The sequence below is a fragment of the Bufo gargarizans genome, chromosome 6 (genome assembly GCF_014858855.1).
Source record: "Bufo gargarizans isolate SCDJY-AF-19 chromosome 6, ASM1485885v1, whole genome shotgun sequence".
NCBI classification, from domain to species: domain Eukaryota; kingdom Metazoa; phylum Chordata; class Amphibia; order Anura; family Bufonidae; genus Bufo; species Bufo gargarizans.
Genome location: NC_058085.1, coordinates 286,724,012 through 286,740,893, shown reverse-complemented (window position 1 = coordinate 286,740,893; position 16,882 = coordinate 286,724,012). Strand labels below are relative to the sequence as shown.

The 16,882-nt window shown below is 41.4% G+C and overlaps 1 protein-coding gene across 9 annotated transcripts in view; it reads left to right on the top strand.

The window, feature by feature from the left end:
- The window catches only part of DIDO1 (death inducer-obliterator 1), a 61,110-nt gene that overhangs the window by 28,535 nt on the left and 15,693 nt on the right, over positions 1-16,882 (top strand). The gene's annotated exons all lie outside the window — the stretch shown is intronic.

Below are 16,882 nucleotides of genomic sequence, written 5' to 3'. Positions count from 1 at the left end.
GGTCTAAACTGTGGCCAAATTCTGGTTGCCTGAATGAGGCCCTACTCTTTGAGGTTGGACTGCTTTGCACCTTGGTTGTTTTGTGTAATCTTTTCTTCAATGCATCCAAATGCAAGCCAAGTGAAGCTCTTTCCTGTTATCGGCGTGGACTACAGTACAGGTAAGTGATCATAGACCTATGGTGTTGTCAACGTCTGACAAAAAAAAAAAATTAAAACCTCTTACTGCACCTTCATGTGAAATCTTCTTTTTGCGCACATCGTCCTTAACCATAATTAGTTAGGGAGTGTTGAATTGTCACAGGCACAACATCGGCTGAATTGTAGCTGAAAACCTATTGGCAATCTTCGTGTGAAATAAGTAGCAGTGATTGGAAACCTTCAGCATTCCAGCTGCTGTGAATCTACAACTCCCAGCATACAAACATACTCCCATAGTAGTTAATGAAGCTTTCTGGGAGTTGTAGTTTCTAAACAGCTGGAGTGTTGGAGGTTGCTGGTCCCTGGAGTATATTCAGCACTTGATTTAAAGAGGACCTGTTACCATTTTCCCCAGAAATGATTTAAGTATATATTTTTATTTATTTATTTCACTTATTAAAGGGGTATTCCAGCTCATAAAAGGAGTTTCCATGGGCTGCACATGCTATGAATAAACAACTTATACTCGCCGATCCACGGGTATTTCGATGGCGCCGGCGTCCCTGGTTCTCTCCTCAACATGGCAGAAAATGAGATTGGCCTAGGCAATCACTGGCTGAGGAGGGTCATTGCTGCAGCTAATGATTGGCTAAGCAGCCTTCTGCTTTCAGCTCCATCCACGGTCATGTTTCTGGTGAGGGTGCAGGATTTTGGAACCCCATGATTGATAAGTTATTCGGCGGATAGGTCATCGATATCTACAAGCTGGCAATACCCTTTAAATATGAGATTTTGGTAATGATCTAATTTCTCCCTTTTTGTACTGACTTGTATACGGTATTAGTGTACTAGAGACTACTCTGTGGAGGACTCCGTGCTATATCTGTAAAGGTGACCTGCTAAAGGGAACCTGTCAGGACCTTCATGCCACCATTTCAGAGAAAACGTCAGTCTGAAGAAGAGTTGTGCTTCTCACCACTGTGCTTGGGTTAAGTAATGGGTCCCTCCCTATATGCCAACTGGGAACGCTAGCAGAAGTGGGCAGGTAGAAGCAAGATATTCCCAGCTCCCTTTTTTTAAACTCTTTCCTAAGAAATGCAGTAACGTTTGCCATAAAGCATAGTTGTTTGTAACGGGTGAGCCTGACCATATTTCATGCTGCACGTGGTTTGGGCAGCATAAAGCTCCTGACAGATTCTATTTAATGCATTCAAAATGGAAGCTTCTCATGAATATATTGATGGGTAAATTTACAGGTCGCTGTCATTTATTTACAGTAAAGGAAGGTACCTGGTTCTCTTTAAACCGGTCTGTGATAGTAAGATGTTTGTAAGTTAGATTCGCATAGCTCTTCCTATGGCATGTTTTTCATCCAATTCTGGTAGTATAATGTAAGTTAGCGCACAGGTAAATGTGGTGTTGCCCCGCCAGATGAAATCCTTTATACACTCAAATGAAAAACTTGTTGCAACATCAGGTTGACTTTGCACATATACATGCCTTGCTATTTACATGAAGGTGCATTTAGTTATTTCACCATCACTTGTATCTACAAGTTTTTTTCTGCTGTAGGTTTATATTGGTCAGGCAGTGAGTGACGTTTTCTCTGCAGTCTCTGCCATTACTATTTTGTTGCAAGGTTTGTTATATTGAACTCCTGTGGCAAGCGCTGCTTCTGCCAATTTCTTTTCTTGCAAGTTTTTTTTTTTTTTTTTTTTTTTTCATTTTTTTCGCTCCTGTCTGAACAATTTGGAGATGCCGACAACCTGTGGCCTTAGCAGATATTACATGTCTTTTATATTTTTACTTCTGCTGGGTGACAGTCAAGTTTTTTTAGCTCTTGTCACGCCCCAACCATTTGTTCCAGCCCAAGGAGGAAAATCTGGAGGAATACGTGGTTATCCCCAGCATTATATTGAAGCTATGTCCTGACTTATCCACAGAGATGAGAAGACATTGAAAGGTAAAGGTTTGGTACACTTTAGTCCTTACAATCATAAAGCATTGGCAAGCAGTGGTACATAATATCTAGGCTTGTCAATGAATCAATATACTCCAGGCTTGGTTCCTCTTTGCTTGGCAAAGTGGCTAGTTCATCCGGTCAAAGAATGAGTGGAGAGGAGGCAGTGCATGCATGTGATGTGCTCTGCTTTAGGTGGGGCCTACATCTTTTAGACCATTAAGCTATCCACAGATAATAGATTTTTCTGGGAGCTTTCACAGAACTTCCAGACTACCTTGCATATATGGGGATAGTCCTATTTATCTACTTCTAAATAAATAGTGGACTAAGCTGAAGGCAGATTTTTAACCCCTTAATGACTGGGCCAATTTTTGTGTTTATTTATTTTTTCTTCCCCACATATTTTTTGCAAAAAAGTTGTCCTCCGCCCGCATCTGTTATTGCTTCTCAGCACAATTCTTATTGCTTCTTAACGTAAATAATATACCAAGCCCTAATCTACATGCTGTACACGAGGCATTAGTATACTTTTTGACCAAAATGCATAGCCCAATTGTGCTGACATGCAATAATAGATCAATGCATAGCATTGGTCCAGCAATCAGTTCTGTCGCCGGAACTGCCTGCCGGATCTGGCAAATCGTATGCCAACTGATGGCTTTAGTAAGACTGATCAGGATCCTGATCAGTCTTAAAAATGCCTGATCAGTAAAAAAAAAAAAAAAAAATCCGGCATTTGTTTATTTTATTTTTTGGGTCTGCGCATGCCAGATCTGGCACTAATACAGTCCTATGGGGGAAAAAAAAAAGCTGAATCCAGCATTCAGGCAAGTGTTCAGTTTTTTGGGCTGGAGATAAAACCGCAGCATGCTACGGTTTTATCTTTGTCCTGATTAGTCAAAAAGACTGAACTGAAGACATCATGAACAGATTTCTCTCCATTCAGAATGCATGGGGATAAAACTGATCAGTTCTTTTCCGGTATAGAGCCCCTGTGACGGAACTCAATGCCGGAAAAGAAAAACGCTAGTGTGAAAGTACCCTTACTGTATCCTATATTAAAAAAGGGGAAAAGAACTCAAATGAAAAATAAAATCTGCATTATTTTGGGGGGTTTTTACAGTATTTTCTATATGCAAAAATTACATGACTACTTTTTGTTGGTCGGTGCAATTATGGTAATACCAAATTTTATGAAATTTTAGTTTTACTACTTTAAAACAATACTTTGTGCGGCAAGCTGTAGTTTTTATTTTGTTGTACATATGACTTATTAACCATGTTTTATTCCATTTTTGGGGGTCGACATGGTGAGCAAAAATGGCAAATCACACGTTTTATTTTTTTATGTAGTGGCTTTCACCGTACAGGAAAAATATTTTTAGAATGTCAAATTTCAGATACAGTTTACCCATCATTATGTTTACTTTTTTATATTTATACATAAAATTGGGAGAGGGGAGTGATTAGAATTTTTAATAACCCTTATACTACTTGAACCCTTTGATCCTCTGATTGCTTGTACCATAGACTACAACAGACTACTATTGCAATCTGAGATTTTTACTGGTGGCTTTTCAAAGTGTGCCACAAGCATGGCTGAGTAGGCAGTCGCTGACAGGCCTGGGGGCCTTCATGAGTCCCACGCTGTCGTAGCAACGGAATCCTGCTGGTGGGGGTGGTATGATCTGTGGAAAGAGGGACCCCCTCTAAATGTCTCAGGTGCCATGTTTACTATTGACCGCAACATCCAAAGAGTTAAATGACCGGGATCTGAGTCATCTCTGATCCTGGTCATTGTTGGCTGAGTGCTGTATTGGATAGCTGGCATCAGCCATTTGTGGATAGGCCCTCAGTATCAAACTCCCAGGAAACCCCTTTAAAGATGTTTTCTTACAGATAATACCTATTCTTTGGCTAGGTAGTAATGTTAGGCCAGTGAGAGGTCTGACCACTGAGACCCCCATTAGAACAAGGTACCTCTTCTTACTGTTAACATCCAAATATATGTGTGGTTGACTGCTTCCCCCTATTCCATAATGTTATATGGTACTTCAGTGCACATGATTACCATGGCTGGGAAGCATGTCTTCCATTCTAGCAATTTAACCAACCTGTACTTTACCACACATCCTGTGCATAGGTTATATGTCTTTCCCATGGGAACAAAAACCTCTAACAGGAAAAAGGGGCTTTTCCTAGTATAACACATTGTTGCTAAATCCATATTCGCAACTGTTCAACCTTTCTTTATCTCGCAGCCCAAGCCCCAGACCAGAACTGTGTGACTTTTCTGACTCCCAACTCCTTACACACTATTGGAATAAATAAATTAGGGTTGCTGCCAAGTGACGTGCTTTTGTGGTGGTTGATTGGTGAAGACCAGTAGCCCATGTTCACCATCAGTGAGTGCTACAGCCTGTTTCTTTCATGGGAGTTTAAGCACCCGAACATTCCTGGAGGAAAACTTTTTGTTCTCTAATGACAAGTTGAAGACTTGAGGAACACTAGCACAGCCATGAAAGAGCTGCAGCACCTCCATTTTAGGCTAGGTTCACATCTGAGATTGTCAGGGGCCTCGGTCGCACATTCTGACAAGATAGCACAGTATTCTGCACTATTTTATCTGGTGAAATAACTAAAAACCATGACAGAAACCTGATTGACCCGTTAGTCAATAGGGTCTGTCATGAGATGTCTCTAGCACTGCTACCTTTCTCAGGTTCCTCTTCCTATGAGCCGAATAATGAAATGCAGACTACTACACAAAATGTCACAATTTATAGCAATACAATAAAAAAAAAGCTTTGATGCTAGGTTTGATAAGTATGAGTGTAAATTGCATCAAGCTGCTAGTCGCCGTCATCCTTCTGTGAAGACAGCTGTGGCCAAGTTAGAAGACCATTTTGAATCTTGGCCTTGAAATCTGGTGCCAGATACTTATGGATCAAATCCACAGTATATCTTCAAGTTAACCTTTGCAGAGGAAAATGTTTATCGGAGGAGATGGCTCGCAGAAAACCTTGTCTTTGCAACATTGATGACCTAAATGTCGGCTTTGAAGAAGATTGTGACCATGCAGGAACTACAGCTGCGAGCACTAGCACATGATCTGATAAACTGATATCAAGTTGATTGCCACTAAACAAAGATTGACCTTTTTATTAACATAGGCATGTATGTCACGTTATAGGGGTCACATTATGTTCCGTAATTGTTGAAATAGGGAGGGCAGTTACTAAGCATTTCATTTAGCAACTTCTCTGACAAAGAAATGGAGCATACATTTTATGTTAGGGTACTTTCACACTTGTGGCAGGACGGATCCAACAGGCTGTTCACCATGTCGGATCCGTCCTTCCGCTATTTTGCCGGACCACCGCTCCGTCCCCATTGACTATAATGGGGATGGGGGCGGAGCTCCGGCGCAGCACAGCGAAAGCCGCCGGACTAAAAAGTCGGACATGCAGGATTTTTTAATCCGGCGGCTTTCGCTGTGCTGCGCCGGAGCTCTGCCCCTGTCCCCATTATAGTCAATGGGGACGGCACGGCGAAATTGTGGCAGGACGGATCCGGGGTGCTGCAAGTGTGAAAGTAGCCTAATTCATACAACTAGCCCCTATTAGCCCTAACTCCACCTTTTAACATGCATAGGAGATCTAGTGCATAGCCATCTGATGTCTCATTACTATAAATGATAGAGCTAGGTTACTGCCAGACACCTGTCACTGCTTAGATTTTACGGTTTTGGCCTGTATCTATTGATCTTGCCTCCCTAAGAAGCATTGATATCCACTGGTTGGTCACTTGTGTCAAAGCAACTTCTTAGCTTGACAGTACTTATCAACATTCCTAAGCCAGAGCACCATTTAAGGTGTTATCCAGCTATTACTATTGCAAAAAGAGACAGCATCCAATTCTTGAAGTGATGAGGTTCTTTAATCCATAGTGATTCTACAAACCCAAATATATGCATTTATTTGGGTTTGTAGAATCACTACTAAGGATTAAAGAACCTCAACCTCGAATTGGATGCTGTCTCCATCTTTTTGCGTTACGTTATTTCTGAGGAGCCATTGGCCTTGGCCCCAAGGGAGAAGTGCATCCATGGAACTGGATCTCCCTTATTGAAATGGGTGCCGGATTTTTTTTTTTTTTATGTCCAGCTACTACTATTGATCACCTGTCCTCTGGATAGGTCATTAATATCCGCTTTATGAGCACTACGGTGTCTTCCTAGGCCACATGACGTCACCGTACATAGTAACGGGGCCTAGTTGCAGCTTAGCCTCATTCAAGTCAATGGGGCTGAGCTGCAGTACCAAATACCACCATATTCCATGTACGGCGCTGTGCTTGGAAAGCTGCTGAGGATAGGTCTTTATTATCTTTACCCGGATAACCCCTATAAGGATAGCAATGGGGCCATCGTAGTAAGACATGGCCATGAACCACAGGTTGAGAACCTAGGTTTTATGTGCCTGCCTCAGAGAAAGTATCCACCTCTAGGAAATTGAGAAATAACGTACACGTATGCGTTTACAAATCCAGCAAACTGTTCACTGGATCTGGCCTAGACTGATAATGCTGCGCACTGCTGGACTCCTTTGACTACAATGGGATCCGGTTGCTTTCTGGCATAAATGCCCGGTTTTAACTGGACAAATTTGTGCACGCACAACTTTGTTAGGCTAAAAGTCAGCATCCCTTTTGACAGGCTGTTCCTCTTGCGGAGCAGCCTGCTGGATTTTTAATGCATATATGAACGTACCCTAAGCATGCTCAATTTTAAATGGCATGTCCTCAGGATAGGCAATCCCTATCTGATCTGCAGGGGTCTGACACTGTTGTATGGTAGTTCTGTTGGTAACCAGCTCCATTCACCACCCAGATGACTGAGCTACTGCCGAACAGTTGATTGGCGTGCGGGTAGTTGGGCCCCCCACCAACCAGATAGTGATGGACTAAAATCATGGAAAACCCTGTAAAGGTTTTTTTTTTTTTTCCTTACGAAGGACATTTTATCACCTATCCTGTGGATGGCTGACAGGTGTTTGATCACTGGGACCCCAACTGATTGCTAGACCATATAGGTCCTAAGCTCCCTTTTCTGATCTCTTCATGACTGCAGTGAGCACATCATGCACCATGCCACTCCATTTAATAGGACTGTTTGTCAGGCTGATAGTTGCTGAATGTAGTGGATTATGCTTCATCAGTGCTTCATTTAAACTCCACTGCTAATCCACATGAATGTTCTAGTGGGTAACCCATAACTGGGTAGGCGATAAATGTCCATTTTATAAAAGGACCTTTAAGAGTCCATACACGCATGAACTTGTAGTTTTTGTCACCATCAAAAAACAAACAAACGACGATAAACCGCATGCATTATTTTTATTTATTTTGGTCACTTTTTTTTTTTTTTTAAGCTTGTTCTTACAGACTTTGTATTTGCCCACTAGTGTTTTCTTCCTGGCCTTTTTCCTCTCTAGAGATGGTGAGAACACCTGAAAAAAAAAAAAAAAAGCCAAGAGCTACAGTATGCTGCGTTTTGAAAAGAAACCAGAAAGACAAAAAAAAATATTAAAGCAGTAGCACAAAAAACCCTGCTTGTGTCCTGCGTTTCACATTTTACATAGACCTTCAGCTAACATCTGGAGCTGGAGATTCTACTGCAAAAAAACATCAAAGAACACAAGTGCAGAAAAAGCCAGCAAAAACCTGTGCGTGAAAGCATCTGTGTATTTAATTTTTTTGTGGTGGACTGCTATGTAAGACTAAATCTAACAATGGGGCTACAAGATAAATCGTAACATTGCTGTGATTTAAACTCTTAAAAAGTGGACATATTCACCATGTGGCTCAGTGTAGTGTTGCACAGTGACTTGTACTACATCAATCCTAATGAGTGAGTGGGGTCAGTTTGTGACCCACCAAATGTGACACAAGTCGGCAGAAATCCAAGCCTGTTGGGATTTCTCCATTACTACATTAATTTTCATTAGTTTTGATTGGCAGCTTCTTGTCAACTTAAAGGGGTTGTGCAGCCAGTACAATACTGATGACCTGTCCTTTAGTATAGGTCATTAATATCTCATCGGTGGGGGTCTTACTACTGTCATCCCCACCGATCAGCTGTTTGAATAGGAGGTGGCTCATACAAGAGCTACTTCCTCTTCAAGATTACACTGCGCGTCGTCTTGAAAGTCTCGGCGGCACACAGTCATTGCAAGTGCTTGTTCCATGCACTGCAAGCAAGACAATGCAGATCTTAGAGGAAAATTAAATCTCAGAAGCTGTAATCTTGGTTGATGGGTGCTTTCAGTACATCAGATCACCAAATTTCCCCTCTGCTAGAGTTGCCCTTTAACTTAAGAGCAACCAAGAGTGTAAATGTACAGTGCTTGGTGCAGGACTTTAAGCAGTATGGTGTGGGACTAAAGCTGTTGCAATCTAACGGGTAGCTTGGGTCCAGAGCTGTCAGTGACAGCCAGGAACCCCAAGGAGAAAATAGAAGCGGTTTATTATCACTTATGAATTCTCCTTTGGTTGGTGATCACCTGATATCTTGGGCAGAGCAGCACTGCTGGGTCTTAACAGACACTGATCGCCTGTGTCAGATGCCTCCACATGGGGCTGTTTTCCACCTTTTGGATGCCTTAAATACAGTGGGAAAACTGCAAAAAATAAGTAAAAAAAGATACAAATAAAAGAAAAAACGCCCAAACCAAACAAAGTCATCACTATTGCCCTATTTGTGTTAAGCTATACATAAGTATCTGAACGACTGACACAAATTAGGGAACTTATTTTGGTGTCACTAGTGCATATTCAACCCCTTCCATACAGCAGTGTATACGGACCGCTGCATGGAAGGGGTTAAACAGCCAACATCGGTGCCGCAGTATGTTACAGCTGCTAATGCTCGACCATCCTGATGTTGGAGGGGTGCTGTTGAGTGCTACATGCCGATGGCCATCCTTAAAGGTGGGGGATGGGAGCTGGCATTCATACATTTCACAAGGTTCTGATCCCCACAGTAATGAACTGTGGGGATCCAAACCTTTTGCCGGTGATTCAATCCTCTGATTGGCTAGTCTACAGATTAGCCATTCCGAGTGATCACTCCCTCGGGACCCCCGGTTAGCTATGGTGACTGTGTGCAGCCATGACGAACTTGTACGTAATGGAGGCTTAATATAGTTCACTTCATGGTGTACAGGTATGTCATGGTGGCTTAAGGGGTTAAATAAGGAGCCATATCTTGAAAAAAAAAAAAAAGTCGTGTGTCAGCAGATTTGTACCTATACAACTGGCCTGGGTTTGTCGCATGTTCATACTGCCCTTTGCTGAGAAAATTTTTGTTTTAAATATATGTAAATGAGCCTCTAGGAGCAAGAAGGGTATTGTCGTTGCACCTAGAGGCTCTGCGTGCTCTCTGCGCAACGGTCATGCCCTCTACACTTTTGGCAGGGCCAGGCAGTGTAAAAGTGATCATGCCTGCCTGTCTCTGTCAACTGAAGTGCAGGGTGCGCGGCAGTAGCAGAGGGCAGATCCTCTAGGTGTAATGGCCACACTCCCATTGCTTCTAGACACTTATTTGCATATATAAAAATTTCTCTCAGCAATGCGGGCACATATGAAAATGGGACCAACACAGATGTCTTCAGCTGTCATGCGCACATGTAACAGGTCAGCCAGTGTCATAGGTCCAAATCTGCTGCCAGATGCTCTTTTTTTTTTGCAGTTTTCCCCATTTAAAATAAAATAAAAATAAAAAATCTTTAAAATACAACATTAATAAAAAGCCCTAGTTGTCACAAAAAATTGTTTTGGCAGTCCAACAAGTAGACAATTTTTGTTTTAAATTGGTTAAATCGCTTCACGTGCAAAATCGTGTGTCTGGTTTCAGGCCTGGACGTTAAAGGGTTAATAGTCTGGAAATGTGAGATGGGGGAGAAAGAGAGAAGAGAAAAAAAAAAAAACAGTGTTGAAAAACTATATTACTATATTCCTCCCCTGCTGCAACCTGTATGAATGGGTCCTGTACTGCCTCTTGAGAGCAATATATGTAATAAAGACCTGTTCTAATGGATCTTCATGGACTGTATTCCCATAGCCAAGCAGCCACAGAAGCCTGAGATCACCATACAGTGGTGCAAAATCAACCCCTTTGGACTGTAACAATGTAATCCTATTTTATATGAATTATAGTCTGAGAGAGAAGTTTGGACGATGCAAGAGACACTAACCCAGTGGACAAGGAGCAACATTTTTGGTTTTTGCACAAGGAAGTCTCCGTTAATAATTCCAACTGGGTAAAGGCAACTTATTTCAGCATCCAGTTGTGTCCAGCTAGATTTCATTTCACCACACTCGGTCTCTGCGCAATACAAACACTGATGTATCCAAAATCTATTGGAAATTCTTCCCAGAACAGCAGAGACAGATATGGCTGTGGGGGAAAGCTTCACATAATTACCCATTTCTCTGAAACAAGATGTCCAAGCATATACGTATGAGATGTTATCCTCTGAATACTGACCAAGTGTCTACGTACGATTCCTATCAAATCTGCATTTCCTCCTTTTATGGCTATTGCTTTCACTAAGATCACGCAAAGCTGTGACAAAATAAGTAACTGGATATCTATCGGATGAACAACAAAACCAAGCTTGAACGGAGAGGTTCACATCATGGGATTGCATCCACCTTTACATTCATTCATACATACCAGTAGATTTTAGAGACTGAGCAAGCCATACTACGCAAACCAAACTGGAGGACTTGTCATGCATGGTGTATAGCTTGTTTCAGTGACTTTATTTGAAAATGGATACATTTGGGGCCGCAACCTATTGATGACCATGATCAAAATGTTCTATGCACAGTGAATGCATGCTGAGTGGAGCTTTAAGTTGTTACACAAGGAAGTTCATCAAAGAATAGCTTATTCTACATCATGGAGATGATCTACTGGCCAACAATCCAACCAAATAGGATAGCTCCCATAAGAAGATGCAGTGGTGAATTAATGAAGGTATCAAGGTTCACAACTGCTCTGCTCGATGTTTAATGTAGCCAGAAGATGCTTTGAATATTCAGCCTTAACCTTCACATCTGGTATTTACGTGGAAGACTAAAGGATCTGAATCCAGTGATATTTGAAGAGGTGAAGTAGAGGATTCTAGAACCATATGAAGATTCTGCAGAATGTGCATGTCTCTCTAGTTGTTTTATCATATTATTCTGCAATTTTGTTGCCATAGTAAAAAGAAATCCACACAGAATCAAGAAGGAGAACCTTACAGTACACTTGTAAATGAGGGTGAAAACTGCCTCTTAAGGTGTCTCTAATAATGGTATACTCCTGGGTTCCATGGCAATATAATACATCATATATCTTAAGGCATGTAGGTTAATTATATATATAAATGTCAAGAGGATGCACCCATTAATTACTGTATGATCTGAAGCACCAAAGTGGATGGCTACAGTAAGAAAGAATGAATGCTGCACTAGGAAACTGAACAGCTCTAGAGGAAGATTGTATGTTTTGTACAAGTATTCCATCACCACTCGAGGATCTGTTGCACTCGTCTAATAACTGGCTTTCTCTGGGTGCTCGTCTAGATTTGTTCCCAGCTCCACCTCAGGAACACTTTCATGTATACATATACAAATTGACAGCACTCCAAAATTGAAGGTGAAAATCTGACTTTTATTCAGCCGGACATGATGATGTGCGATATATTGCGGCAACGTTTCGGGCTTTAGATAATCCTTCATCAGGCCTAGTGAGTGGATGCCGAGAATATGTTGGGGGTGTGTGTAAGCACATACATCATCAGCACAAGCACTTTGTGCAGAGTAATAATGCATTATGGAGACCTCTAGGACAGTTGCAAAAGTGAAACGCATACAGTACTCAAGAATAAAATCCAAAAACTATTTAGGATTTAAAAACTAAAAATGAAAGTTTATTTGGGATTTTATTGCTGGATGCTTTCTACTTTAGTGACTAAATGACTGTACCTGGGAGCCAGCTCTGTCCGTGCATCGAGAATTTGTTTCTCAATGAGGATTAGATGAGTTGAACCACGTGTTTTATTTTGCTTCTCCTATTACTCTCTAGGACCACTTTAAAATAAGGCCAGCATCCATTAGAGTTCTACTTTCTGGAGAGAAGGCATGAATAACCTATCATGGTTTGCCATTCCAGGGAAAAGAAACCATTTCTTCGAAGACAATTTGAAAATGTTGAAAAGTGGTTTTAGATGCTACTCCTGTATAGTGAAGTGGCTTCTACATAGTCGAGTCGCAAAACTATGACCACTTCCTACTTTTGATGTCTGCAGTGCATAGCTCATGAAGGAAAGTCATGTGTCCTAAGCTGGCTTGGTGGGTATATAAGGTGTGGGATAGGTTGTCTGCACACATTATTGGTTTTCAGGCGAAGGGTGTCAGTTTTTTGGAACTGTGCAGTTTCTGAACTGTGCATGCTGCCGTGGTGAAAGTGGGTGGACAAAAGACACCATCCTGAAAAAAGCCACGTGGAAACTTCAGAGTACCACATGCTATTGAGAGGCAAACGTCTTGTACAAAGGTGTGTAAGGGCAGACCAACATACTACAGTGGAGTAGCTCACCACCAAAATGAACAAAGGGCTACCTAAGATGTGTATGGGGCTTTGAAGCAGACAGATGATCACTGCACCTCTAACGAAGTTACCTCTTCAGAAAATGTTTTCAATTTTTTGCGTCTGTTAGAACTGGACATCCACTGATTGGCAAAGGGTTGACTTCTTGGAGGAGTCACATTTTCAGCTTCATCGAATGAATGGATGTTGGTGTGACAGGCAAGAAACATCAGTGAACAAACACCCTGCAACTATTGTTGGAAAAACAAAGGCTGGTGGTGGCAGGGTTATGGTCTGAGGAATGTTTTCATGACATTCTCTGGGCCTACTCATGTGGAAGACATTCTCAATTTGGGTATGAATCCATCCTTGCTGTCACATACACACATAAATGCTGATAGTCTTCCCTAGTGGAATCTTCTAAGCAAAACGGTGTGATATGTCACACAGGTAGAAATGTCTTAGTGGTTGAAAGAACATGACTTAAGACTTCCAAGTATTACCCTGGCCCCTTAATCCCCAAGGCTTGAACCCAATTGAACATCTGTGGGACCACCTCAATTGCTGTGTTTGCTCTATGGATCCTCCCCCATGGACCCTCCAGCAGCTGTGGGATGCACTGCAGTCAGCATGACTCCAAATACCTGTGACAACCTACCAGGACTTTTAGTGAGTCATTCCCAGCCTGTCTAGCTGGTGTCTGTGCTGCACACAGCAGTTATTTTGGATATTAGATGGTGGTCATAATAATGTTACTCGACTTTGCATTGGCCTCATAGGTTAAATGGCAACCCCTTCAGAATTTCTATTGGCACTCCCCATGAGAAAACATAAGAAAACTAACTTATTATATGACCTAGACTAGCTTTAGACCTCTTACACATGACTTTATGGCTTTTTCAGTATTTTGCGGTTTGTTTTTTAAAGGATCCGTTCAGTTTTATGATTCTGTTTGTTACGTAAAAAAATGTCCATATGGTTTCTGTATGCGATCCGTTGTTTGCAGCAAAGTGGGCATGGATCTGCAAAAAACGGATGACATACGGATGTGTTCCATATGCAATCTGTATTTTTTTTTGCTGACCCATTGACTTGAATGGAGCCACGGATTGTTATTCATGGCAATAATGGGACAAGTTCTGTCTTTCAGTGGAAACAGAATGCATACGGAGTACATTCCATTATTTTATTTTTTTCGGAACCATTGAAATTAATGGTTCTGCATACGGACCGCAAACGGGGAAAAAAAAAACTGTTCGTGTGCAAGAGGCCTTAGACTTATACCCACATTTAACTAAAATGCTGCAGATTTCCCATTGTAGATTTTTGTGTAGCAAATTCACAGCATTGTACAGTACCAGCAAAGTTAAATAGATTTTTATCAACCACACACTTAGTACCCTCCAGCAGCTGGGATGCACTGCATTCAGTATGGCTCCAGATACAGTACCTTTGACAACCTACCAGGACCTTACTGAATCACTCCCAGCCCATCTAGCTGCTCTCCATGCTGCACACGGTGGTTACTCTGGATATTGGCTGATGATCAGAATAATATGACTCAACTGTGTAGTAATTCTTCGATCTACACCTTTAAGGCCTCATGCTCATCATGCATATACTGTACCTCCATGTGCCTTCTATTTAGGATTGATTGCGTAATTGGCTATTGCTTGTGCTGCTTATAGCACCTGTACTTTCTGAATAGAGAGGAAATGGTGGATTGTTTTGTGCCAAGCTAAGCCGTCCCCGTACCCAAAGTATTCCTGTGCTTTGAAAGTGGAATGCCTGGTGCCATCATTGTGGACCTGGTTTTCCATAGATGCACTATTAACTTGCAGGGTATTAAACAGATTTTTATTATAGGTTACAATAAAGTCTTGTATATTATTTGTATTAAATATAATCTTCCTACTACAGAATTATTTTTTTGGTTTTGCTTTATTGGCAAATAGTCGTGGCTGTAAGTGTTGGCACCCCTGAAATGTTTCCAGAAAATGAAGTATTTCTCCAAGAAAAGTATTGCAATTACACATGTTTACTTATATACCTTTTTATTTCCTTTGTGTGTATTGGAAGAACACCTAAAAAAACCTGAGGAAAAAAGGACATAATTTCATACAACTCAAAAAAAAAAAAATGGGCTGGACAAAATTGTTGCCACCTTTTCAAAATTTTGGGTAAACAACCTTTGTTTCAAGCATGTGATGCTGGGTTCAAACATGCCTGTGGCAAGTAACAGGTGTGGGAAATATATAAAAAAATAAAAACACCTGAAACCAGATAAAAAGGGGAGGTGACTCAATCTTTGTCGTGTGTGTCACACTAAGCATGGATAACAGAAAGAGGAGACAAGAACTGTCTGAGGACTGGAGAACCAAATTTGTGAAAAAATATCAATCTCAAGGTTACTCTAGAGATCTTGATGTTCCTTTGTCCATGGTGCGCAACATAATCAAGAAGTTTACAACCCATGGCACTGTAGCTAATCTCCCTGGATGTGGACCGAAGAGATAAACTGATAAACGGTTGCAACGTTGGATAGTTCGGATGGGGAATAAGCAGCCCCAATCAAGTTCCAAAGAAATTCTAGCTGTCCTGCATGCTCAGGCTGCATCAGTGTCAGCACAAACTATTTGTCAGTATTTGAATAAAATAAAACGCTATGGCAGGAGCCCCAGGAGGACCCCATTGCTGACACGGAGACATAAAAAAAAAAAAGCTAGACTGCAGTTTGCCAAAATGTACTTGAGTAAGCCTATCCTTCTGGGAAAATGTCTTGTGGACAGATGAGACCAAGATAAAGATTTTTTTTTTTTTGTAAAGCACATCATTCTACTGTTTACCAAAAACGAAATAAGGCCTTCAAAGAAAAGAACACTACCTACAGTCAAATATGGTGTAGGGTTAAAGATGTTTTGGGGTTGTTTCGCTGCCTCTGACACTGGGTGCCTTGACTGTGCAAGGCATCATGAAATCTGAAGATTACCAAAGAATTTTGGGTTGCAATGTATGGCCCAGTGTCAGAAAGCTGGGTTTGCGTCCTAAGTCATGGGTGTTCCAGCAGGAGAATGACCCCAAACATACTTTAAGAATCGCCCTGTAACGGATGGGAACAAAGCGCTGGAGAGTTCTGAAGTGGCCATCAGTGAGTCTGGATCAAAACCCTATTGAGCACCTGTGGAGAGATCTGTTGCGAGACTGCACCCTGGAGCAGTTTGCAAAAGAAGAGTGGTCAAAAATTCAATTTGAGAGGTTTTAAGAAGCTTGTTGATGGTTATAAGAAGCGATTTTGATTTCAGTTATTTCTTCCAAAGGGTGTGCAACCAAATATTAGGTTGAGGTGCCAGTAAATTTGCAAAGCCCATTTTTTGAGTTTTGCATGAAATTATAAAGGAAATAAACATGTAATTGCGATAATATTCTGGGAGGAATATTTCATTTTCTGGAAAAACTTCCAGGGTGCCAACACTTGCAGCCATGACTGTATACTACTTTTATAGCTATAAGTGACTAGATACCAGCTCTGTAGACATTGTTGTCAACAATACAAGACCTCACCATCTGAAGGAAACATCAGAACAGGGTATTGTTTATAGAAGAAACGAGGCTACTTTATTTTGATTGGGCATCATAAAGGGTGAAGGAGCACCAGATTGGGCGTACCTCAACCACTTCAGACAGCAGAAAACAAATGCGTTGGACGGCACTTCACTGCAGTGTATAAAACTGTTGGCCTCTCATTTGAACAAGTCTCGTGAAATAACATTTCTCTGCAGTGGAAACATCCTGCAGGGCTTCAGGTGCAGGACCCCCAGCAATCAGATGATCAACAGGGGGGTGTGGATTTCTGATGGCACAATTCCTTTTAAGTGTATCATTAGCAGCAGCATTGAAATACTACATAATGTTTTACCCAAGGCATGCGTATAGTAGGGAGGTAGTAAGCTATTTAGCTGACTTTAACAGGTAACATCACACCTATCTCAACTCAAGCAGGGAGCTTGTAAAAATGGAGGTAATCCTTCTGAAAAGGTTCCAGTTTGTAAATGCTGCACTGTGGAGAAGTCAGATAGTGTTTGAGAGGTTATGCAGGAACAGATCTTTTTTCTCCAGAAACAGTGCCCTGTTTGCACT